Source organism: Cebus imitator, unplaced genomic scaffold, assembly GCF_001604975.1.
Source record: "Cebus imitator isolate Cc_AM_T3 unplaced genomic scaffold, Cebus_imitator-1.0 Scaffold24, whole genome shotgun sequence".
In the NCBI taxonomy this organism is placed as follows: Eukaryota; Metazoa; Chordata; class Mammalia; order Primates; family Cebidae; genus Cebus; species Cebus imitator.
The window spans coordinates 2,862,900-2,874,897 of NW_016107339.1; the positions used below are offsets into that span (position 1 = coordinate 2,862,900).

At 37.7% G+C, this 11,998-nt stretch overlaps 1 protein-coding gene across 2 annotated transcripts in view; it reads left to right on the forward strand.

Moving 5' to 3' along the window:
- Nucleotides 1-11,998, forward strand: part of LOC108299757 (homeobox protein cut-like 1) — a 40,425-nt gene that overhangs the window by 25,072 nt on the left and 3,355 nt on the right. The window contains exon 2 of one of the 2 annotated variants that reach the window (XR_005199079.1): nucleotides 43-2,070. The exons of the other annotated variant lie outside the window; for it this stretch is intronic. The gene's annotated coding sequence lies outside the window, so the exon portion shown is untranslated. Of the gene's footprint in view, nucleotides 1-42; nucleotides 2,071-11,998 lie in introns of those variants that run through there. 2 annotated transcript variants of the gene reach the window in all.

Genomic DNA, 11,998 nt, shown 5'->3' on the forward strand with positions numbered 1-11,998 from the left:
ATTTATGCTAATGAAACAATTATGGTTGTGTTCCCAATTTAGCATAAGAATGTTTATCACAGTGTGGCATATACTGGAAGTTTAGTAAATGAAGATACATCCAATTTGACATTCCATTCACTACCACAAAGAGATAATGTAGAAATGTATTTAATAATGTGAGAAAATACTAAACATTAAGTGAAAAAGGTAAGTTACAAAATAATTTGCATAAAATCATCTCGTATACCCATATATATACACACACACACACACACACACACACACACACACACATATGGTGTATTATACTGTGAATGTTAATTGTCTCTGGTTTGGGGTGTGGGATTATGAAATACATTTTTTTTTCTCATATGTATTTTATTGACCTTTCAACAAACAAACATGTTTTTAATAAGGAAAATAATCATTCACTTTAAAAAAATAAATTCCATTAATATGCTTACAATTTGCCCTTTAAAAATACAATAACTTTATATATTCGTTTTCCATAACAAGTAGTTGCTTTTGAAAATAGAAAATTAGGTAGTTGTAAAACAAAGCAAGATAGGGTTGTGTAGAATACTATAATGACTTACTTTATTAATAGATCAGCCATGCATCCTGATGAATTATTTTCTGGTGAGAGATAAGAATTGCTGTAGCTCCGGTTACATTTTCTTGTAATATGACAAAGTCCATGAGGAATTTGATAGTTATTCCAACTTTGTATCTTAAGGAGTAGTTTTGAACATTCCTGAATAGATAAGATAGCTCCTGGAATCTTCCCAGTTTTCAACTCTTTCTTCTATGACTGTCTATACCAGTTGATTTGTTGATATAAATGTTAAACTGACATATATTTACTAAATGTCTGCTAGTAGTTCCGTATTACTAACTACTATGCATACCAGAGGGTATGAAGTATGGGCTCTCAATTAAAGGAACCACAGTATTGTTGGGTAATAAATTATACGAAACAAAAAATTTTAAAAGAATATAATACAAGTACTGAAATGACTGAGGAGATAAGAACCATGATATTTATAAAAAGCAATGGATAAATGTAGGCTGAAAGTTTGGGAAAAGGTTCAAGAAAAGCTGTGACTTGCCCTGGCTTTGGAAAGATGAGTGGTATTTGGGTATGAGAGAGGAGGGAAAAACATTTCAGTTTGTGAGATGGGGGTATAACATCCATGGGGCTGAATTTGCTAGTTCTGGCTGTGTTTACTGCAGTTCTAGCAGAGTTGGAGATTTGGTTAGGTCAGGACAGTAAGGATATCTACCTGGAAGATACTTGTTTTCCTGAAGAGAGAATAGATAAAGGTGGCAGGAATCAGGTAGAAAATGTTGGAGGACCCTGAAGTTAGAGCTGTGGATGTCTTCTCAGCTTCTCTGATACCATGCTCTGAGTTTCTTCCCATTTCTTTGGCGGTTCCTTCTCTTTTCCTTTGTTAGCTCCCAACCCCTTCTCTACTCAGTCTCTGAATGTTGGGCTTATCTGAAGATCCTTAGCTGCTTTTCTGACTCTGTTCTCATTCCCTAAATGAAAGGAGAGGGTTCAAACTATACACCACTATGGTTTAATGCAATTACAGAGCTCTGTGGAAAAATGATTTGTTTAGGGCTGGGACAGGGATAAAAGAAGAACCTGGAGGATGTTGTGGTAACAAAAAGTAAGTACTCAAGAAAAAGGCGGGGGCGCATTGAGAGGACACAGGAGCCAACCTAAAATAACAGAATAAATAACAACCTAAAATAAAGCAGAATAAAATAAAAAAAAAATTACTACATACTGATATGAATAAATGATTGAATAAAAGTAAATGGTAGAGAAAGGACAACTTCTTACAGAATAATTAGAAATAATAGATACAAAAGGAAAGATGGAAATAGAAAATCATTGTGAGAACACTAGAACACTGATGAAACATTGCTGTAGGGAGGATCTGTCCATGCATGCCTAAATTAATTGACAATGTTTTGGGAGAAAATGCTTATTGGGGCCGGGTGTGATGGCCCATGCCTGTAATCCTACCACTTTGGGAGACCCAGGCAGGTAGATCACGAGATCAGGAGTTCAAGACCAGCCTGGCCAACATGGTGAAACCCTATCTCTACTACAAATACAAAAATTAGCTGGGTGTGGTGGCATGCACCTATAACACCAGCTACTTGGGAGGCTGAGGCAGGAGAATTTCTTGAACCCGGGAGGGGGAGGTTGCAGTGAGCAGAGATCGTGCCACTGTACTCCAGCCTAGGTGACAGAGCAAGACTCTGTCTCCAAAAAAAAAGAAAGAAAAAAGAAAATCGTTATTTGATAGCCTGAAAGTCTCTCTCCCCAATTAATTATAGTATTCAAGAAAAAAAAATTTTTACAGTAATTAAAAAGCATGGTAGATACCACATTAGCCAAATGGTCAAGGTCAGCATCACCAGTGATAACACATACTGACAACAAGTAAGGTGACTATGATGCACGGAAAAGGGCACCTCACCTCTGTGGTATCTTTCCCATGAATACATAGCCTCAATCTGATCGTGAGAAAAAAACCAAACAAATGCAAATTGAGGAGTATTTTACAAAAAACTTGACAGATATTTGTCAAGAGTGTCATGAAAGACAATGTTAAAAGAGAAATTGTCCCAGATTGGAAGAGATTAAGGTGATGAATTAAAAACAATGTGGAATCCCCGATTGGACCCAGGAACAGAAAAAGGACATTAGTGGAAAACTGGCAAAATCTGATTAAAGTCTGTAATTTAGGTAATGATATTGTACCAATGTTAATTTCTTTTTTTTGATCATTGTACCCTCGTCATGTAAGATGCTAACATTAGAAGCTGAGGGAAGGGTTATGGGAAGTCTGTGCTATCTTTGCAAATCTTCTGTAAATGTAAAATTATTTCAAAATAAAAAGCTAAACATACAAACAAAACATCTATCTACAGAGACGTCTCAGTCTTCTGTTTCTCTGATGGAATCTTATTTTTCTGCCCTTTTAGAATCTTTGCGTTCTTCCCATCCACATTTAAAATCTTCACCCCCTTGGTCCTCACATGTGTTTATCTTGTCACCTTGAAAATAAAAGCCACTGAGTCTTCTGGATAATTTGTCAGATAGAAGTGAATGGCAAGTCTCCTTTTGCCCTCTAAATACAGAAATACTAGATAAAGTAGTTTTTAAAATGTATGAAATGTATAGGTAAACTCAAACAAGGAAAATTCCCAGATGTCAGCACAGAAAACAATGGTCTGTAGACATTCGAAACCCTGGGCCGGAGGGCAGGACTAAACTTGTAATGCCATTGCTGGGACAGAAAAGAAAGCTTCAGGCCTGGAACTGAAGGAACCAGAACTGAATCCTGCATCCTCAACAACACAGGGTGTAGAAAACACCAATCATTGGCCTGAGAGGTGTCAAAGAAGTGTTCCTTATGCTAGGGGCCACGAATAGGAAAATAATCACTCATAATTTATCAAACTCAAACCCGCACTCTTTGTAGTTGTGGGACCCAAATTCATACTACCTATATGGCATAGGAGCTAAGAAATGAATGTAGAAATGGCTATGAAATGGGTGACGCTCCTATGGGCTTGGCAGGGGCAAATGAAAAACACTTTGAAAGATGTTTTCATAAACCTGAGCATGAGAGTCTCTCAGATAAAAAGCCATTGAATGTCAGTTTACTCTCAAAAATTATGAAACAAGGAAACAAATCCTCATCAGCAATGAACCCAGAAAATTAACACTCTAAAAACTAAAGATAATTTAAAAATCTAAAATATAGTATGAAACAAATATGTTTAATTTGTTTAAGGAAAAAATGACAGTGTGAAACTAAAGGAAGATTTTGGAAAAATGGAATTTTAGAAATAACCCATGTAGCTGTTGATATTAAAACCTCAATGGAAGTGTTACACATGAGATTAGACACAATTGAGAGCAAGAATTAGATGCTGGAAAACAGATCTGAGGAAAACATCCAGAATAAAGATCAAAGAAGTACAGAGAAAAAAATTTTGGAAGAGAATTTGAGTCATGAAGGCTAGAAGGAGAAGGTTTAATATTTTTGTAAAAGCAATTCTACAAGAATAGAAGAGAAGAAGAAGCAATATTTACATTTTATCTGCTTTATGGTCACATACAAATATATGTATGTATGTGTGTATATATACATTATATAGTAAGTATATATATATTATATAGTGAGTATATATATAGATATACACACACACACACTTAACAGATACTCAATAGTTGGTGAATAACAAGGACTGTTTGCATAATCTCATCATTTATTAAATACCACACTCAACTCATCATGCTATTGCTGACTGGAAATACCCTTTTTTCCTTTCATCATCCAAATTATTTTTCTGTCTTCCAGATTCAATTTAAGCTTTGACTTTTCTATGAAGGGATCTCAATGATGTATCTCTTTTCCTTACATTTCTGTTATTGTTGCATCTGAAATGGTCCACTAGGTACTAAATTGTTTTCTATACCGAGCTTGTCTAACCGATGGCCCTGGGGCTGCATGTGGCCCAGGACAGCTTTGAATGCAGCTCAACACAAATTTTCTTAAAACATTAGGAGATTTTTTTTTTTTTTTTTTTTTTTTGCTTATGAGCTGTCGGTAGTGTTAGTGTTTTTTATGTGTGGCCCAAGACAATTCTTTTTCCACTGTGGCCCAGGAAACCGAAAGATTAGATGCCCCTGTTCTACACCAAGAGCTGGGAACCTGTGAAAGCCAAACAAATCCTGTCCTCTGACTATTTTGTATGGTCCAGAAGCTAAGAATGATGTTTACATTTTTAAGTGGCTGAAAAATGTAAAAGGAAGAAGAATGTGTCATGGCATATTAGAAATGATATGAAATTCAAATTTCGGTGCCCTCTCAGTGTCCAATAAAGTTTATTGAAACACAGTCATGCCCATGTATTTATATATTGTCTACAGCTGCTTCCACGCTATAACAGAGTTGAGTAGCTGCAACAGAAAATATGCAGTGCACAATAGCTAAAATATGCACTTTCTGGCCATTTCCATTTGAAGTTTGCCAGTCTTTGTTCTACACTGCAAATTTTGTCATGTCAAGTATAGGATTTTAAGAAATGAATATGACTTCATAGTGCAGATGGATTAGAAAGATAGAAGAGTGACAATAACTTACATGCATTAATTTAAGTTTGAAGGTAGAAGCTCTCTTATTTGGGGTTGTGATATTTATTATGTGGCCTGGTTAAGTGCAGTGGGTGTGGGACAGGGTGATAGAGACAGATACCTGGAATACGGCCCTCTAAGTTAGGTGGCATAGATCAGGGAAGAGAAGAAGGGAGGAAGTTTAATCTGGCAGGCAGAACATGGTGTCCAGGGGATTTAGCCTTACACAACCCAGAAAGCAGTGGGTAACACAGACTAAGGAGCACTGAGAGATCAAGCAGGGAGGGGCAGAGACACAAAGTGTCTAGAAGCCCATGGGGCAAGCAGATAAGGCACAGTGACCAGGGAAGTCGGCTGGCTGGAATTCTTCCTGCAATCAGGAAACAGAGTCATTAATGAGGCTAGGACCCGGAAAAGAGACTAGAGAAATCAAACAAGCAAACCACGGCCTCTACATTTGAATGGGTCTCATGGGTACAAGAGTGTGAGAACTGAGCTCTGAGTGGAACTAAGTGTTGGGATACTTAAGTGTCAAGTCCTACAATATTAAGCTGGAGCTTATTTTTTCCGCTTCAAATCAGATTTGGTTCTAGAGACTAGAGTGGATGTGGCCACATAATAAATACCAACAGCCCCCAAATCTGGTGGCATGACTGATTTACTGGACATAAGCTTTAAGGAAATTGCTGCAAATGCGGCAAACCATGCTACGTAAGGCAGGGCCACTGAAATACAGTATACCATCAATGGCAGTGGAAAGATTGAACTGTGAGAGATATATGAAACAAAAATGGATTTGTCTCATGCTTCTAAGAAATCAAAGAAAAGAGACTTCAGAAAAATGACAATATATGACAAAATGGAGGTTATATAAGGCAGCAGAAGCTGACAGTGCTCTGCCCACATCCCTTGGGCATTCACCTCTACATAAAAAAGGCATCTTATGTGAACAGCTACACCCATCTGCATGAAGCTTTGTTCTGGTGGTGAGGAAGCTCAGTCGTGTGCATAGCTATTAACAGCCCCAGAAACAGCCACTAGCCAAGCATGGTCCAGAGGTGGATGAATGCCCCAACATCTTTGTCCCTCAGATGGAATAACTCCAAAACACTGTCTGTATCTGTGCTGTCCAATACAGTAGCCACTACCATGTGACTAATGTGACTGACAAATGGTATTTTATATTTTATTCGATTTTCATTAATTTAAAATATTAAAACGATACTTGTTTCAGCTACTGAAAACATTTTAAGCATGTTTGATAAAAACTTGGCTGTGTGAACTATTTTTTCAATTGTAAATTTTATGAAACCTGAATACAAATCAAGATGAAAATTGGTATTCATATCAAGTTGCACTGTAAGTATAAAATGCACACATGATTTTAAAGACTTAGTCAAAAAAATTTATTTTTTAATTTTATGAATAATTTTTGCATTTATTACGTGTTGAAATGTGATACATTAGATTTAATGTGTTGTATAAAATAGGGTATTCAAATTAATTTCACTTGTTTCTCTTTACTCTTTATTTATTTAATTTATTTTGTGAGACACAGTCTCGTTCTGTCACCCAGGCTGGAGTGCAGTGGCACAATCTCAGCTCACTGAAACCTTCACCTCCTGGGTTCAAGTGATTCTCCTGCCTCAGCCTCTCAAATGGCTGGGATTACAGGCATGTACTACCACGCTTGGCTTAGTTTTTGTATTTTTGGTAGAGACAGGTTTCTATGTGTTGACCAGGCTGGTCATGAACTCCTGACCTCAGGTGATCCACTCGCCTCTGCTTCCCAAAGTGCTGGTATTACAGGCATGAGCTGCACCCAGCTTCTCTACTTTTTAAATATGGCTACTAGAAAATTCTAAACTACCAATTTGGCTTGCATTGTGTTTCTATTGTACAGTGCTTGTCTACACCATCTCTCCCTGGGTTCCCTACTAGGATTGAGCTTCTGTTGCCCAGTGGTAACTGGCTTCATAGCACACCCTTTATTAACTTCATTTCATGTCTTATATTCCTGCGTCTCTACTAGGTTTCCTGGGATCAACTCCCAGGTTTGCACTAGAATCCTTCTCGTAGATACTATTTCTGGAGAACTCAACCAAGAAAAATACTAAGAAAAGGGGGAAAAAAAAGTAGGAATTAACTATTATAATCTTTTACATTTATATATGAAAAAAACTGATGTTCAGAGAGTTTCATAAGTTGGTCAAGGCCACTTAGCTATTTAGGTGTGAATCCAGAATTCAATTTTAGATCTTGTGATTACAAGTTCACTCATTTTCTCACAGTGTTACATTGGCTTTTAAAAGTTATTGGTATTGAGAAAGTGGTTTCAACAAAGCAAGGGAGCATTTAGGACTCCTGGGATATAATTTGATATGGTTTGGCTCTGTATCCCCACCTAAATCTCATCTTGAAGCTCTCATAATCCCCACATGTGGGAGAGACCCAGTGGGAGATGACTGAATCATGGATGTGGGTCTTTCCTGCACTGTTCTCGTGATGGTGAGTGAGTCTCATGAGATCTGATGGTTGTGGGGTTTTTTGTTTGTTTTGTTTTTTTGAGACAGAGTCTCCTGTCCATGCTGGAGTGCAGTGGAATGCAGTGGCCATGGTCTCAGCTCACTGCAAACTCTGCCTCTCGAGTTCAAGCCATTCTCCTGCCTCAGCCTCCTGAGTAGCTAGGATTACAGGCACCCACCATCACACCTGGCTAATTTTTCTTTTTTTTTTTAAGTAGAGATGGGGTTGCACCATGTTGGTCAGGTTGGTCTTGATATCTGATGGTTTAAAAATGGGAGTTTCTCTGAACAAGCTCTCCCTTTGCCTGCTGCCATCCACGTAAGATGTGCCTTGCTCTCTCCACCATGATTGTGACGCCTCCCCAGCCATGTGGAACTGTAAGTCCATTAAACCTCTTTCTTTGGTAAATCACCCACTCTCAGGTATGTCTTTATCGGCAGCGTGAACTTTATTCTCCACACTCCCTTTAAAGATGGTAGCTTTCCTTGTCCCAAGTTAAAAACTAGAGAAGGCCTGTTGACTCTTCTGGCCTTTTTTGTATAACTGAAAACCCTCTGGTCACTTCTAGCCGCAGTCTCATCTCAGAAATCAGAGAATCCAGTTCTGATATTAATCAAATGATTTAAAATGAACTCTTCTTTCTTTTCCCACTCTTCACTCTGTGACTTGTTATGACCATTCGTCACCCACTAGAGCTTAGAGCAGAGAGGCATAAAGGAAGCAGAAAACCCACATAACTGGGCTCATTTTAAGATGGCGATACCCTCTCTATACCTGGCAGGCATTTAAAAATGATACTTTCTCTCACAGATGCTTTGGGAGATTGTCAGCGTTTTCTCTGCTGGGCCTCTCTGAAACTCCCTTGATGGGCTAGTATCTCCTTTGGCAGCCACTCCCTCTCAGCCCTGGTTTTCTACAGTCTGCTCCACACAGACTCTCTCAGATGTCCTTTAGGAAGAACTTTAAATTGCTCCAATCTGACTCTCTTACTTTAGGGTTCATGAACATTTATCTGTTGTCAGTGGAAAGTGCAGTTACCTCCCAGGCCAGCCATGACCCGTCCTTTATGCTGCCCAGGCTCCTTTAACTTCCCCTAGAGAAGTCAAGCCCAGGACCCTGGAGTCCCCCAACTTCAAGGAACATATGCCAGGCAGCAGCTTAAGGTCCCTAACAAAGTGCTCCCTTCCTTCCTTCCTTCCTTCCTTCCTTCCTTCCTTCCTTCCTTCCTTCCTTCCTTCCTTCCTTCCTTCCTTCCTTCCTTCCTTCCTTCCTTCCTTCCCTCCCTCCCTCCCTCCTTCCTCCTTCCTTCCACTCTTGTTGCCCAGGCTGGAGTGCAGTGGCACGGGGATCTCTGCTCACTGCAACCTCTACCTTCTGCTTCAAGTGATTCTCCTGCCTCAGCCTCCCAAGTAGCTGGGTTTACAGGCATGCACCACCACGCCTTGCTAATTTTGTTTTTTGGTAGAGACGTGGTTTCACCATGTTGGTCAGGCGGGTCTTGGAACTCCTGACCTTGTGGATTTGCCCGCCTCGGCCTCCCAAAGTGCTGGGATTACAGGCATGAGCCACTGCACCCCGCCACAAACTGCCTTTCATTAGATTTGGGTAAGGAGGCAGCAGTGTCCTCTCTCCCTTGGGAAATGGACTCAAGAGCAGTCCTTTTCAAAGTGATCCTCTTCCGAAATTCCTCTTTCATCTCTCAAACATGACACTTACATCCTTGAGGTGGGTGAGGGGTTCCAGGAAATTTGTAACCAGGTTTTAGCACATCCGCTTTGGTAAATTTCCGTATGGTCTAGCACCTTCTTTATTGCGTGGCATCACTCTTACGTGGTAACTCAGCTGAAGCTACCAACTTAATATTTTGACAGAGCTGTTATATTACAAAAAGTTGTGCTGGAAAGAAAATGAAATAGACATGGATAACATGGACCTTTTATAATTGGAGCTTGATAATGAAAAAAAATAGGTAATTAGTAGAAAAAGTAAAGTTTAGTTTTAGGGTTTTGTAATAATTTTTTAAGTAACATAAGCAGATCTTTACACATATGAAAAGATCCTGGGTGAAACTACAGAGCAAAAATAGCATTTTACTGTGGTATCTTTTTTCTTTTTTTGGCTTCAGCTGTGTGTTTTTACTGAAATAAATAAGTATTGAATGTCTTGAGAGATGTGTGATTTTCTTTGATAACTGCTAAGACACCAGAGGTTTCAATTGTTTTTGATCCTCTTTGATCTCCCTCAGCTACTCTTTTTTCAGCATTGTAGCATTTTTGAAATTTTTACACGAGAATGAACAATAAAAGTTAACACTGTCATAATTAATTTGAAGAGTATGGCTGTGTTTACTCAATAAAACCATTTGCAACCATCATCTTCATCTTTTTCTCAGTAGATTATTATTTCATTTGCATATACACAGCATAACTGTAGCAATAGCAAGCAAATATCTTTTTGTCTCTCCAAAAGAAATAATTTTTTGAAATTAGACCGTTTCATAGTCTTGAAGTTTAATGGTAAAACATTTCAAACAGCATTTCTATTTGAAAACTTATGTCCTTTATAGGAATAACAGAATGTTTAGTAACCAAATTTTAGCCATACCAAACTTTGAATTTCCCCAAATGCCTAAGATGGCAATATTTAATGGTCCTTTCTAGTAGTGTTTAGAAAGCAAAACAGTGAGGCTTTGTTTAGATGGATAATTCAACAAAGATTTCCACTAATAATCATGTCCAGTTAGTTCAGTGGCAGCACACTCAATTCTGGTGCTGCATCAACCAAGTATAAGCCATGATTGTTTTCTACAATTTTAGTTTTCAGTCAGTATTAGCTGTGTTTTAAAATGAACAAAGAAGAAAAAAAGGAAAAATGTAATGTTAATAGGCTTCCTTTTGTGATCTCTTAGGGAGAGGTCTTTTTAAATAAGGGGCTTGAACTTGACCTTCTTCAATGGCACAAAGGTCCAATGCGCAGTTTTTAAAGCTATATTTAAATTTCAATAATTATACTCATTGGAGGCTAGAATGAGACTTTGAAAACCCAATCTTCAATCTTTTAGTGCAACTGCTTGGCAAAGAACAGAAGCTTTGCAATAGGTCTGCAATAGGTACACAAATATTTTCCTGATTTCTTCATCCCACAGAATCAAACGGACTGCTCTGAGGTCATCACTATAGTATTTGAGTTTGCAAATACAATTTAATATAGAGTTACAGTTTTAAAAATGCTTATCTTCAAGATAAGTCTAGTTTTGGTGACCTGATACTAAAAACTAGATTTTCAACATTTTAAAGAAATCGTACTCTCAGTGTTGGCAAAATGGCAAGGAAAGAGCCACTGTTGTATACTGTTGGTGAGAGTGTAAATTTTTAAAATCTTTCTGGAAGGTGGTTTGGCCATATCTGTTGAACGCCTCTGAATTTTGCATAAAAACCCTTAAACTAGCATTCTTACTTTAGGGGATTCATGCTAAGAAAATAGTCATAGATGTTTGCAAAATTATAGCTACAAGATTTTTATGTAAGTGTTTTTGGTAGAAATAAGAACTGGATGAAGCATAAATATTTAACAACCAGGCTCTATTCAGCCATTAAAAATGATACTAGAGAAATATTTAATGCCATGGAAATGGTTAAAAAGCTGATTAAAAACAGTATGCACAATGTGATTCCCTTTTGTAAAAAAAAAAAAAATTGCATCAAAAAACACTGGATAAAAACAAATACAATGTTATCAGTAGAATCTGTACATAAAGGAATTATGAATACCATTTTTCTAACATGAAAGTAGCTTTTAAAAATATTCTTAAAATTAAAATCATAGTAGGTGTAAAAATATCAAACCGTAGGAAAGTAAAATAAAAATTATAAGCCCTTTTCCTTCCAATTGCATAGTTTGGTAGGGGACACAAACATACACACATGCTAACTTCTATTTTGGTTTTTTATTCAACAGTATATCTTGGAGAATTTTACATGTTAGTGCATATAGATCTACTTCCTTCTTTAAATTGCTACATAGTATTCCACAATATAATTATGTAATACCCTATCTTATCAACTACTCTGATTACTCTTAGCAGCAGCTTATCATACTTAGCAACTACTCTCACCATTCTGTTCCAACAGCAGGATTTATAGATTATTGACCTATTTCTTCATTTCTCCTCTGCTTTTCACTTCTTTCCTTTTCCAGCTTATATAGTTGTTATTTCATTCAATGCTCTCTTTTTTGCCCCATCTGCAAAACCACAGCTCTCAATGCCCTGTAACCAAGCAGACAAACACTGTTGAAGAAAATCCTGCCATAGGGCAGTTATGTCCC